Here is a 14,913-nt window from a genome sequence, read left to right on the forward strand (position 1 = left end):
TACTCCTCCTCACCTCGACACCCAGCTCTGCTTTGAAACTTATCATCATCAAACATAATACTCATTTGGCTTGTTTATACATTTATGGTCCATATTTTCCTATCAGCTCCAGGGGGCCAGGGAAGGACCTGACTCATTGTGGGTACTCAATAACGATGTGTTGAATGAGTACTTGGATGGATGGATGAATGGATGGATGAATTTGGTGACCTGCTGGGGAAGGTTTCCAGGAGAAGGGAACTCTGGAGTGAATCTGAGAAATCTGTCTCAGTAAAGAAAGAGCATTTTAAAAAGAGGATGCAGCTCGTGTGTGGTTTGGGATAAATAACATTACCATTTTCTCTTCTGTAATATGAAGCTAATGTACAATATTTGCAAATCTATGATAAGCTATGAAACCAAACAAAAGAGAGTTTGAGCCAGTAACAGTGAGCTACCAATGGTGCAGGCTGATGCATCCTGGGGAAAGACAGGGGAAGCCTGTCATGCTCCACAACCTTGGGCTTGACTCATGAGCAGCCGACGGAAACTGGGAAGCCCAGCACAGCGAGGGGGACGCTGGTGGGCCAGTGAGACTTGATCTTGTGTTGACAAGGGTGCCTCAGTTCCAGGCCAAGGCAAAATCCCAAGCACCCTGTGGAACTGCGCTCTGTGAATTGTTCATTCACAAAGCAAACCCAGCGCCTGGCATGCGATCTGCCTTTGAGTGAAGGATTCCATGGCTCTGAGTCCTGGTTTTGCTCTCTGTGCCATGAAGGCCACATCTTCTCCCATTAATCGATACGTGGGAAAGTTTCCAGAACAGTGTCTGGCACTTCCGAAACACGCAGCAAGAGTTCATTAGATGGAAACAGACGTTATTTGCACAAAGCTTACATCTAGGCGGGGAGAGTCCTGCAACTCCATGCTGGAAAAAGGCAAAGGAACCAATCTGATGGTTTTCTGAGGCTCAAGGGACTCTAATCATGGCAGAAAGGATTTTATTACCTAAAAAAAAAAGTATGTCCTGGAAGCAGCGTGAGCTGTATGGTGCAGGAACATGGAGGACTTCACCCAAACCCTGGTGCCCTGTGTTCACTGCCATGTCTTAAGGAAAAATTTTAAAAAATGTTCTTAGCATCAACGTCTTTATCTTCAGAAAAGGAATAAAAATATGTGCCTTGCAAGGTGGTCTGTGGGCGCAGAAATGTCTACAAAAAGACTGGCAATACAGTGTCAACGGGTGTTAACTGCATTCTGAATTCCATGATTCATTTTTATTAATGTAATTGAAAATTTGAGAATACTTTGAAAAATTAGGGGCCACATTGGGTCTGAGTAACCTGTAAATTGTTGGTTAGAAAAAAAAAAAAAAACTACGTGCATAAGCCACAAAATAACAAGCACACTGTAGCTATTTTAGTTTATATAAGCCACTCAAACTATTTCCTGAATCTGAGGTTTAACAGATAAACTTACACAACCCTCTACCTTACCAGTGAGTAGCAGAGTATACAGTAGAGAGGGAACAGGGGGTACAGGGCCTCTGGCACATGGCTGATTTAAAGGGGGATACGAGGGGGGCATGTGGAAACCTCAATCTGTACTCATGGGGAAGAGGACTCCTGGTTACGGTCATTGCAGCCACCACACCACAAGAGAGCCTCTGGCCTAGCTTTAGAGGGCACCTTGTTCTACCCACTCATAGAGACAGGGGAACTGAGGCTCAGCAAGGGGCGTAAACACAGATCCAGTCTCAGTGCCTCCTCCCACACTGGACAGTGCTCTCTCCTCCACCCGTGGGGTCTTCCTAATGGTCACCAGCTCAGGAAGCAAAGCTGTACAGCTACGGTAATCCTGCTCTGCTCCTTTTCCCCGACGTCTACTCTGCTAAGCCCCATGTCTGAGAAGATTGACAGGAGCATAGGCACAGCAGATCAGGCGTGTTCTGGTCCCAGGGGCTGAGGCAACTCAACACTTTCTCCCTCTGAGTTTCCCTTTCTCCGTTTCTTTTTCTCTTTCTTTATCTTTTCCTACCCTCCTGCAGCTGACGATATTAAATAAAACTAAATATATTTTTGTCCCTTATTTTTTGAAAACTTGTGTGAGATTTTTCTTTCATCTACTTTTATTTTTAAAGTAGCATATCAAGTGATCTGAGTTATATTTAATACATCTAGAAAAGAGTTTATAGGGTTCTATGTTTCTGAAGCAGAAGAATCCAAAATTTCTTCCTAACGAGTGTAGTTTAGTTGCTTCCTGATACTTAACTTGATCTCTCCATGGTCATGGATCCCTGAAAAACAAAAGGTCCTTCAGCCTCAACCTGCAGGAGCACTTGAGAAGTCAGCTGTGTTCAGGAGCCACACTGGCCAGGGGCTGGCCTGAGCCAGAGCCTGGTGCAGACAGCTCCCCACAGGGCCTTGCTTGAGAAGCTCCCTCTGGATCTAAAAGGACCTCCAACCCACACACGCTCATGCCCACAGCACCCCCATACACATGCTCACACTCATGCACACGCACCATACACCACCCACACTCAACAGCATGCTGGCTCACATACACCCACAGCAGAGTCACACACTCTCAAACCACACACACGCTCACCCCTGCCCCACACAACACATCCATACAGTCTCTCACACACCCCACACCTGCCACACATTCACACTCACACCCACTCAACACACAGTCAAACCATGCACACACACACCCCGTACTACATCACCCACAGTGCAAGCACACTCACACTCCTACACTAGGCCTCTCCGATTGATGAGGGCCACCCCACAGCAATCTTCATCTCCTTATGCCCTGATGTGACATAGTTAACGCCTCAGTGCCTCCAGCTGTCTGCGCAAACGGAAGGCCTTAAAGATGCTACTCTCCCCTGTCATTTCCAACGTGGAAATCACCCTCTGTGGTCAGACCCCTGGTTCCTGTTCTACTTGCTGATGGGGAGAACCTTCCAGAGAAGCAGGGTGGAACCTCAGAGACATGCAGAGCCACTGACTTGTCAAACCTCATCAAATTCTGGAGGAAAGTCAAGCTTCCAACAGGGCGAAAGTCAGGCAAAGGAATTGAAGGGGAATGGGAGGGGGTGGAGGTTGTCCACTGTTTGTTCTCCAGTCTCTTTACCTAAATTCTCCATAGTTCAATGCCATACAGAACAGCACATGCCTCCATTTCCTTGGGCAGATGTTGGACTGGTCCTGTGTTCTCCACTAAGGAACTCTGACACTCCTCTGATCCCCTGAGCAGTGCTTAGCCATAGCCTTAATTATAGGCCCAGAACACAGGGCAACCACTGGTGAAGCCATTACCCTCACGGCTATGGTCATCCTCCTGCTGGGTCCAGTGGCCCACAGGCGCTTGCTGGCCTCAGAAATATGAATGGCAGCAGAGGTGCCATCAGACACACACAGCCAAAGGCAATGAGAGATCCATCTCATGAAAGAAACAAAGAGCCTGGTGGAAACCAGGGCTGAGCCCCGGAGCCTGTCCTCAGCCCCCTGCAGTAGTCTGCCTGGGACGCAGCAGGCAGCTCTGTGCTCCAGGTCCCCTTTCCCCCTGACCTCCGCTCTCGACTCTCAGAGAGGGAGGGAGAGGTCATCTGCTTAGAAACTCAGTTCCCAGGGGAAAGAGAAGTGGCCACGCAAGACCACTCAACAGAAGCAGACCCAAGGGCCAAGGCCTCCTCGCACCCTGTGGGACCGGGGCTCCTCACTTCCCCATGCTTGCTCTTCACGCCCCGGTTCCTCCTCACAAAGCCGAAATGATGAGTCAGAACGAGAAAGTCCCGTCTACCTTCCCCTAAGGCCAACGGTGAAACTTGGTTATAGGCCACACACTCGATCAGAAATTCCCAGCTTATTTTTACTTCTAAGGACGCTTTAAATATATATATATATATATATATATATATATATATATATATATATATATATATATATATATTTGTACTGGTGAAACTTTGGAGCCCATGTTTTAACATATTCTTTTTGTTTTGGTTTAGGGTCAAGAATGGTCATTTTGATCATTTATTATTGTTTAAGTTGATAAAATATAAAACTGGCCACGTTTGGTTTTGATCAGCACAATATGAACCATGTCATCACACTCTAAATCGCCTAAGGTGAGATTCTCGCCTCTAACTCTAACTCTAGGGGCACCAGGACCACCTTAGGCACTCTGCAATGGATGCCTCAATTTTTTTAAAAAACCCTTTGTCCCCAAATGCTTCAGAATACAGAATCCTTTACCCTCTGAAAAGGCGGCAGAATGCATCAGCCAGGTATTCCATTCACCCCAGGAGGGTCTGGGACACCGTCTTTCTGTCGAAACGCTCATTCATCCCAAGTGGGCTAAATGAGAGCTATAAATAGTCGCGCGTAAGATGGAGCCAGCTTTTGCTTTCAAATGACTGATGAAAAGCATTTCCATTTTCAGAGCTTTTGAGATTTTTGTACGTCACAATAAGAGAACACGTATGCGTCAGAAAACAGCTTCCAAAACCCATGATTCAAGGGCCCAGATTTGAAACCTCAAAACTTCAGAAAAAAAACACATTTCAGAAATAAAGGAGCAGAAGATCACTAACAGGGTACCTACAGAGCTTGATTCTTAGCCAACCATGTCACAATCCAGTGAACACTGCAGCGGGGTTTATTTCAAGTGTTGAGTGGAGACTCCCAGGCTAGAGACAGGAGTCTGCAGGGATGGGCTTTGGGGGGCACTACCTGAGGTGACTCAGAAAAGCATTATGAGAGGAAGGAGAAGGAGAAGCTCCAAGTCATTTCCCACTCAGAGCAATAAAGAGGAACCTCAAGGACATGGTCAGAACTTTTAAAACAAATTTTATTCATAGGTCAGGCAAAAGGGGAGGCTGATCAATATTTAATTCATTCATCCTTCACCATATTCCTGAGACACAAACATTACAAACATCAGTCCACAAATTGGAAAACTTGGCAAATGTAGGGAATTTGCCCAAAGAATGAGCCAAGATTGCATCCCAGGTCTGCTCTCTGCACAACTCGTGGCTCAGCAACTTCAAGGTCCACAAGCCATTTGTCTAGATTTCAGAGCTGTAGGAAGTTAGCGCCCCCAGCCTGCGAAAAGGCACTGGTCTCAGACTCCCTCTTATTCTCTCCCCACCCCTTTCATTCATCTGTTTCTTTCTTTCTCTCTTTCCCTTTCTTCTTTCTCCTTCCTTTCCTCCCTCCCTCCGTCTCTCCTGGCCTTTCCATCTATACATCTGTCCATCCGTCCTTCTATCCAATGACCCTCAATTTCTGCAGCACAAAGGGGTTACACCCAGGGGTTCACCACATGTCACTCTGTCCTTCTGTAAGCTGAGAACACAGCTGTTTTGTGATCCCATGATCACAAGCTGTCCCAGGAAGCATCTGAAAAACAAGTTATCTAGCACCTGCCTCAACGGGGAGGATTCACAGCTCAGCAAGGCCGTATGCTTCAGGCGCTCCAGCACAGATCCTTACAGCTGGACAGCATCTTCTGACAAACTGGCCCAAGCAAAGGACACCCTGAAGGATGCCAGTCAGCCACAGAGTAACACTTAAAACTCGAGCCGTATGTTATTTGACTTCAATTTGAAGGCATGGAGGCACTATGGCTACCATGAACTTCCACCACTTGGAGATGAGCATTTTACCACATCTTGGAACCCCATGCTCCTCATGAACATGTGGCCTTTGTTGTAGTGTGGCTGGTGGAGGAGCAGGCTGTGAAGGTGCACACCATGGTTTCATACACCAGCTTGAAACCTCGGGTGGGCCTTTGTATCTAGGCAATGTCATGCATCTTCCTTAGAGTGGGGATAATATCTGTTTTGAACACTCTTCAGAAGATGGCTAAAAGTGGGTACTAAATGCTTGCCACTGTCATCCTGGTGGCAAGACCCTATATTGTTCTGTAGGTACTGCTGCCCATGTTTTACCAAAGGGGACATGACATTCAGCAAGATGAGACACCAGCCAAAGGCCAAGCTGCTTGTGAATAGGCAGCGTGGGCATAAGATCCTGGCCTTCTCTGACTCTCTGGCCCCACCCCCAGTATGCTGCCTCTCTATACTGGGTGATTGGAACCAGGGCTCCTCACTGCTAGCCAGCATCTGGTTGCTAGTAGAAATAAGAACTTGCAGAGTGCTCTGATAGGTGTGTTGGTCACTGATCCTCATGATCAGGTTGTGCATTTTATTTAAAACACAAGAACATCAAAACAATTTTGTAAAAGACATTAATTTAAAAGAGAAGAGCACATCACAGTCAGAGAGGCATCTGTGAAGTTGACTCCCTTTCCTATTCATGTGAGTGAAGATTCTGGAATATGGGAATACCTTGGTGCCTCTGCTGGGCTCCTGCATACTTTCTGGACTCTTCTTGTTAACATCAGCCTAGATGTAATCATTTATTGGGATGTTCAATTGGAAAGTGGTTCCCTTTTTGGGAAGGAGAGCAAGGTTTCTCTGCTCTTGGAGAGGATTCTGTGAGAACATACGTGGTTCTCCCCATCCCCAGCTCTCTCAACAACCTTGCTTATGAAGGCTGCCACATTTTCCTTCTTCACCTGTCACTCAGAAAAATGAGCCCAAGAGTTTATTAAAATCATCAGGCTAGATGCAGAAAGGTCCTTTTAATTCATTGACTCCAACCTTCCCATTTTACCAACACTGAAACAGCACAGAAGCCTTTTCTTCCCTTACCTGGGAAGTGAGGCACAGAATTAAGAGCCCAGATGATCAGCCCTCCACGACACATGCTTTTTAGTTTCATGCACTTTGTGCAAAAAAAGCAGAGAAACCTTGGTCTCCCTCCCAGAAAGGAAACCACTTCCTAATTGAGCATCCTGATAAATGAAAGTCAAGGCTGATGTCAACAGGACGAGTCCAGAAAGGATGGCCACGATCCACTTGGGCATGTCCTTCCTCTGCTGAGTCCCCTATGGAGAGAGGGCCACCTGAGGGCAGGCAGGGCAATGCCACATTGACCACTGCACGCTTACCTTCTAGCGCGGCATAGGACAAGGAGCCACGCCATACACATTTGTTATACGAATGACTGATTCCATTTTTATGCTTGATCCATCATAAAACTGCAATTAAACTCTTTGGGGCACTCTATTTCCCTAGTTTCATTTTAAAAATCTAATTATCTATGCCATACAGAATTTTTATTAGAAAGTGAAGTCATTAAATAAGCAGACATCAGACTCAGGCCCTGAGATAATTGCAAATAGAAACACATCTGTCTGCTGCGCTGAGCTGAACCTGGTAAACACACTGCTAGGAAACACGGTGCCTCCTTTCAGCACTTGGGTTGGTTAAGGCAACAGGATTCTTAAGCAAAGGAAATTAGACTCCAAATTATCCAAGAAAGGCTAGGGAGAAAATCGGTAATCTTCCTAGACACGAACCCTCATCATCCTTGCACTTGAAGAGTCAACCACTCCCATGGTCTAACCTTGTTGAGTCTCCTCCTGTCTCTGTATCTCAGGGAAGCACCTGTCAAGCTTTCCATTCAAATGTTCAATTACAAAATCTTGGGCTCTTCAGAGGCTCAGGTCATTTCAATGACAAACTAGCAATCCATTCTTGGGCTAAGGAAACTACTTCCAGAATCCTCAAATGTTTTCTCTTAACGCAGACATGTCAAACTCCTCTTCTATTCACTTATAGGAATAAATCCTCAGCTAACTGCAGAAAGTCTCGTTAATGTTGTGCTGAGAGCAAAACCCTAATAAAGTCTCTAAATATTTACTATGAGTCTGAGTTACAGCACTGACCAGTTCCACCCCTATTAAAATCCGCTTGCATTCTCCAAACACAATTATTTTAGGTCACTGACATGCCAGCCAAGGAAATGACAAGACTGTGTACTTCAGCACAAAGAGCAAGCAGGACCTAGTTTTAAATTCTGGCCCTGCCACTTCTAGCTGCCAGACGCCATGCAAGTGACTTTTACCTTTTTCCCAGTTTCTTTAACTGTAAAATGGGGACAATGATACTGATGTCACAGAATTAAAATGATGATTATGGAAAATGCATACACATATATGCTAACTTAAAAGGGGAGGTGGTGAAGCTAAATATGTCCATAATGAAAAAAACATGAAGCCTTCATTTTAAACTGTGCTCACAGACAAAGCAGGTTTCTGAAATTTAGTGGGTCTGCTGCCATTTCCAATTTCTTCCTCTCTGAGAAAACAAGTGTTGGAGATTTTGCAGCATTGTGAAAATAAACACTGTTTATCTGGTAAGAGAGGACTCGACTAACCATTAGTGGTCGTGGCCTGAGCATGAGCACTTTGTAACCTTCCCAGATAATGAATGGAGTGCCAAAGGCCAGAATTCACCCAAAGAGCTTTCTCTACCAGGGTTCTACAAGGACCCAGGGTGTCAATAACTGAGAACGTTTTTCTAATCAATAGAACTAAAAAACAGCAAGTCTACTGTGAGGTGGGCACCATGCCAGACCCTACAAACATGACATTTAATTCCAAAAAGGCAAGTATAATTATTGCCATTTTACAGATACAAGCATTGAGGTCCAAAGAGATTAGATGTACCTGTTGAGGATCTCAGAGCCAGAACAGAGCAGGAGGGGAGTTTCCACTCATGTCTGACTCCAAAACCCTCTTTCTTTCCAATCACCATGTTGCCTTGACAGGAAATTCATTCAGCTCCATTGAAGTAGAACCAGAGGCTACTAGGAGTGGATGAATGAAAACCCAGAATCAGTCAGGACGGGCTCCCTGCCACCTGCTCCTCTCCTGCTCTGCTCAACAGAGCTGAATGAGGGGTTCTCCAGCAATCACCCCACTTCCATGAGGGCTGGACCAAGTTTCTCATGTGGGCAGTAGAACTACTATGCTTCACAAAGCACTGGCCACCTAATTCAACCCTAAGGGGTGACCTGGTCAAGAGGCCATCATTGGGCCCAGTATCATCCTTCCACTTATCATGCCACCTTTCTGACTGTATTGCAAGGACTTCTTTTTCAGTTCTATCTTTTACACCCAACTATATTCTTTGAAACCAGAAATGGTGTTCATATTTATAATCCCCAGTATTTGGTAGACAGAATAGGAGCTTCACACATGTGAGGTGTGTAAATGAAGTGTGGATTGAATATCAAGGCCAGAAGAGATGACTTTAGAGGATGCCTCTGACTCTGAGGTTTAATGGCTTAATTATTTTAAGTCAGTTATGGACCTCCAGACAATCGTTCAGGGGTCTCTTTAACACTCTGCTCTCCCAACAGAACCAGACATTATGGGTCCTTTAGCATTTCAACCGTCCAAAGCACTCCCTGCAGGCTCTTCCATTTCACCCCCATAGCAAACAGCCGGCAGGACAGACGCTCTCAACTCTTTCAGAAACTGAGGTCCACATGAGTGAACTGACTTCCTCATGGCCAACATTTGACAATGAGGCTTCTGATCCCCTTTAATTTTCAAGCTGCCATCATGCATTTTCAGCCTTTGATTACCAAGCCCGGAGCATGTCGGTAGAAAGAAGGAGAGGGACAGGGGTGGAACAGAAGAGAGTGCAATGGAGAGAAAAATAACCAGGAAGGGAGGAGGCAGCTTCACTGGAGTGTCATTGACAGGGGACAGTGGGTGACCCTATGGCCCTGGTGAGCTCAGAGCCCTCACCCAGGGCTGGCTCTGTGTCCCTGACTCATCCGGTTGCATGGAGGCCCTGGGAGTAGAAGCAAACTGAATTCTTCTCAGTGCTGAGTAAAAAACAGGAAGTCACAAGTGGCTTCCCTCTGCAGTCTGCCTTCAACCTGGGTTTCCAAAAGTTGGGGTCAAGGGTAAACAAAGGACATGACAGGCAGCTCCTGGTGGCATGCCTCCACAGGGGACCAACATTTCACCTGAGGAATTGGGGAACTGGAGGAATTCACCAGGAGCCTCTAGAAGCATGGGTTTAGGGGGCTGAGGCCCCGGGAGCAGAACCTGGGAACCCAGCAGGGTGGGAACTAAGGACATCCACATACCAGTTTCACTTTCCCTTTGTTCAATAAAAGTTGAGGGCTGACTCTGCTAACATCAGTTGACCACAGGGAAAAATTCCCTTGATCTGAGCTTAGTTTCTCCATCTGCAAAGTGGGGATAGTCCCTCCCCAACAGCACTATTTTGAAGATGAATGGAAAGCACATCAGTGAGCTGCCAGCCACTGTGCACCATTTGGGATCTATTATTACCACCCAGGCAGTGTGCTACCCACTGTGAACTCCAGCCCAGGATGCTCTTGAGAGCAGGAGGGAGTGCGGGCAGATCTGACCCCACCTCGCTCCCCTACTCTCCCCTCACAGGATAACAGGAGCCTGGGCAGCAGGAGGTGAAATTCTGCCAGCCCCCAGGCAGGGCCCAGTGCCCATGTTTATGACTGTTTATTTCAGAGCAAGTAGAAAGGAGAAATTAGAGCCATAAAAGACAGGACAACAGACCAATAAAAACCAGCTCCCAGAAGAGTCAGAGGGAGGAAGAGAGGCAAAACTGTCACCATAGCAACACAAGACAGTCAGAAACACGCAGGAAAAACAGCCGCTGCTCTGCCTCTTCTCTTCCCTGCAAAGAAGCCATAGAACCCCACTTGGAGCCATGTGAAAGACAGCAAGATCCACCCTAAGACCTCTGGCCTCCAAGCCCAGACCTGGCCAGTGGCCACTCTCCTCTTGCTGCCCAGCACAGGTCCCAGCCCTGTACAGTCCCAATCCAGCTCTCTGTGCCCTGGGAACACAACACTGTGCAGATGGCCAGGCCCATCCAGAGAAGGTGGTGGCCAGTGACAGTGGGGAAAGTTTCTAACAGGGAAAGGAGGGAGGGCTGCAAAGCTGTGGGGGAAGCCAAGACTTTGAACTCCAGTCCCATGACCCTGCCCTGGGTTCCCTAGGGAGCAGAGAGGAAAAATAAAAAGATATGGGAGGGGAGACCAGGCAGACCCAGACTCCAAAAAGGTGTCTCTGTCAGTACTGGGCCCTGTATCCCCAATAGTGCCTGGGGGAGTTCTGGGGATCAGAATTCTCGGTGGGTGAGCAAATGGCTTTGGAAACCTTAAATAACAAAGCTCTTGGCCCTGGCATCTAGGGACACTGACAGCAAGTCTAAGCGGGTTGGAGAAGGACCCAGGACTGGCTGGCTCCTTTTGATAGAGGTGTTCTTTAACTGGCAGACAAGACAGGTGTCTTCAGCAAAAAGCGTGACTGGCCAGAGAGAGAACAGCCTCTTGGGAAGTGGGTCAAATTGTTCCTGGAGCTTAGGATCAGAAAATCTCTCTTTCCAGCCTAGAGTTCTGCGTTCTGAAGAAAGGGGGAGGGCACAGATGGCAAGCAGGTTGGGTCCTAGGCACAGCAGCTTGCACGCTGGCTGAGAACCTCTGCGGCAGGTGGCAGCAGAAGGGTCCAGGTGTACAGGGGCTGGGAAGGGGGGGGTCTTCTCTGCCTCTGGGGCTGTAGAGAGTGATAAGGAGCAGAGCTGAGCCCCTGGTGATGGGAATGGGGAGGCAGAAGATTGGGGTCTCCTGGAAGAATGGCTTTGGAGCTGAAGATACCTGGGGGGGTGGGGTGGGAGTGGCTGACGGGTGAAGGGGGTGATCTGGAAAAGGAACACATCAGGGACAGCCCTTGAAGACTGGGAGCAGAGCGTGCACAGAAAGATCTCTGGCGGGCAACCGCTGGAGAGGGGCTCAGGACCCCGTCCTCCACGCCCGCTCGCTCCCTCCCCCAAGGCTGCAGGGGCGTCGGGAACCGGGCAAGGGTGGCGAGGTCGCCTGCACCCGCCTCGCCCGCAGCTGCCCGGCGCCGCCCGAGCACTCTGCCTGGGATCCCGCCCGCGCTCCCCGCTGCGCCCCGGGCCGCGTCCGGGCCGCGCTCACCGAGTCGCCGCCGCCCTGCTCCACCGCCCGCTCCGCCGCCGCTGTGGAAGCCTCTCTCCGCGGCCGCCGCAGCCTGCGAGATGGCCCGGGAGCCCCGCCCCGCCCCGCCCCGCCCCGCCCCCAGCCCTGCCCGCCGCGGCCGCCCCGCCCCGGCCCGGACCCCACCCCCGTTGTCACCCGCGTCCCCACACTCGCTCGCGCGACTCCTTCTCCTCCCAGGCTCTGCCCGGGGCGCTCCAGGGCTGGTGATGACCCTTCTCGTTCCCTCTCTTAGCTTTGGACACTTGGCCTTGCCCTTCAGGAGGAAGCCTGCACCAGCCCTATGCCCACACCCGGAATTCCTTCATACCCATTATTCCCCCGCATAAAAAGAGAAATCCCCGCAATCCATGCCCGCACACCCATCTTCAAAGGCATCCAACCTCTAGCCCTGCTCTAAAATTACTTTGGATTCTGAAGGCAGCTTTGCTCCCAGACCTTTGCTGCATATCTTACTAACAGAGTCTCAGTCTCTTTCCAGGGTCGCAGTTATCTGATGGAATCACCAAAAAAAGTATTTCCAAATGCTTAATATAAGTAAGTAAGTAAGTAAGTAAATACATAAATAAATAAATGTGATTATCCTAAAGAGTAAGTCTGCAAAAACACTTTTTAAAATCCTATGAGGTGAGGAGAAAGTGGATCACGCATCATTGTCATGATCATTGTTTTAAAACATCTGCTATAGAGGTTTTTTGCAATACAGAGAGGGAGATTCAGGAAACCAGAAAGGTCTAAACTGAGCCAAACAGGTTGTGAGTCAGAGCTCCTGTTTGGGGGTGGGTGCAGACCCCAGCCTTGCAGCTTCCTTTCCCAATCAATCAACTAGAGCACCATCCAGCTCTTATTAAACCTTCATGGTGTGCTCAGCAGTGTGTTGTGCCAGTAGCTGAATTCCTTGGGAAGTATGTGGGCTGGGACCAGAAGGAGGCAAAGCTCAGGTCAGGAGCGTAGGAAGCATCAGGAGAATTTCATCAGTCCCTTGACTTCCTAAGTTTCAGTGTGTGACCCATGGAAGACTTGCTCTGCCCAAGCCTCCACAGGGTCTTGACAATTCATATGTCTAAAAGGCTTTCATGAACTGACTGGGGAGGCTCCTACTCAGATTTTGGTAGGAATTCACAGACAAGGAGCATGAAGTCACAGCCTAGTTAGAATAAAAAAGCTTACCAGTTGGAAGGGGTCCTTGGGATCCAAATGAATACTTTCCCCTTCCTCTTTTGAGTCTCTCAAGGCCCTCCTTCCCTGGCTCCGCTTCTGTTGTCAATTCTTGCAAAGATAATTTATAAACACACACACACACACACACACACACACACACACACACACGAATTTCTCACTGGGTTCACCTTGAACTTGCAGGACTTCGGAAAGGGTAAACTCAAACCAGTCACAGTTGCCACTCATCCCTGCAAAACACTATCATTTCAGAACATGGCCAGACTTTACACGGTCTGTCTCTAATAATATAGCTTATGTTGGAAAGCGGAGACTATTTGTTGTATGAGATTTCACTTCCACACACTTAGAGATGGCTTCTGTTTCTATAATTGAGGGATACCTGCCAGGTAAGGCCTAGCCCATTGTGAAATAATAGGGTTTTCTAATTATTGGTGTGGAATTTAATAATTAAGTGTTTCCTAAGACACAATAATCAGATGAAATAGTCTTTCAACTTCATCAGTAATGCTAATAACAAGTTTAGAAGTTATTATAATAAAGATTACAGTGAAATTAAACTGTCATTTAGGGGGACAGGTAAGTTCAGATTGAATTCTGAAGGTTTTCATTCACATTATAAGTTGGCTAAAATGAACCTTACTATCTCAATTAAATGATGTTTAAATAGAACTGTTCTAGTTGCAAGGACATTTTCCTTGTAAACTTATTTTTCTTTTCTTTTTAAATTTTCTTGCTTCATTCTAGGCAAATTCTCCACCGCTGAGCTACATCCTCAACCCTGTGAATTTATTTTTCAGGAGAGATCTATTGAGCATTAACCAAGTGCCAGACACCATGTTAAATGATGGAATAAGGACACATGTCCCTGGCCTTGAGGACACAGACAGGCTGCCAGCCTGGCTATGGCAAGGCAGAATAAGAAACAAGCTAAAATGGAGGTATTTTCTGGGTGGGTCCAGAAACAGAAGGAACTCATTGTGCCTGGGGAAACTAGGAGCAGGTTCTGAAGAAGACAGCTTTTAAGCTCAACCCTGAGAGGTGAGCAAGACTTCAACAGGTAGGAAATGAAACACGGGCACTGCAGGACAAGGTGGAGGCCACAGTCCAGGGGACTACACAAAGGGTGCAGGACCAGAGTTTCCTGAGAAAGCCTGGGAGCCTGGGTGGCCCCAAGTCATGAAAAATGGGCATCTTCTCTAGAGACAGAGCCACAGAAGCTGATCCTGTCTGCATACCCTCTGAGACCCAGCCTAGGGCAAGGAGAAGATGTCCTCTAAACCTCATAACAAATCAGATCTGCCTTTCTCAGCATGGTACCTTTGTTCCCTGCGGGATCATTTCTGTTCCTGAACCTTTACGTGCATACCCACCAGGGATGGCTTCCTCCCTCATCTCTAGCTATCAAGGATCATCTGTTCCCAGGCTAATGATTCTTTGGGGACAGAGCAGCACTATGAGCTCAGACTTCTGTCCTCTGAGTATTCCTAATAAAACTCACAGTCTGGGCCACTAACTCCTCTGACACTTCACATGCCACCATATGCACTGGCATTGGGACTTTTCACATATGCAACTTTCTGAGGTCAGGGATCTTTTCCAAGGCAAGCCTTGGAGTCAAAGCTGAACACACATTGTGATTCTGCCAGTCAGTGGCTATGTGAACTCAGAAAGGTTACTTAATCACTTGGAGTTTGGGTGTTTCTTTTCCATAAAATGAGAGTGAAAAAGCTGTGTAAAATCTTCCACACCCTAGTATGTGTGTGTCACCTTGGGATGCCTTAAACTGTGCAGGGCATACAGTAAGTGCTCA

The 14,913-nt window shown here is 47.6% G+C and overlaps 1 protein-coding gene across 1 annotated transcript in view; it reads right to left on the reverse strand.

Moving 5' to 3' along the window:
* Cyria (CYFIP related Rac1 interactor A) overlaps positions 1-11,948 on the reverse strand; it is a 95,064-nt gene extending 83,116 nt beyond the window's left edge. The window contains exon 1 of the mRNA XM_026400321.2: positions 11,883-11,948. The gene's annotated coding sequence lies outside the window, so the exon portion shown is untranslated. The remainder of the gene's footprint in view (positions 1-11,882) is intronic.
* Positions 11,949-14,913: the final 2,965 nt, after the last annotated feature.

Source organism: Urocitellus parryii, chromosome 12 (assembly GCF_045843805.1).
Source record: "Urocitellus parryii isolate mUroPar1 chromosome 12, mUroPar1.hap1, whole genome shotgun sequence".
NCBI lineage: Eukaryota > Metazoa > Chordata > Mammalia > Rodentia > Sciuridae > Urocitellus > Urocitellus parryii.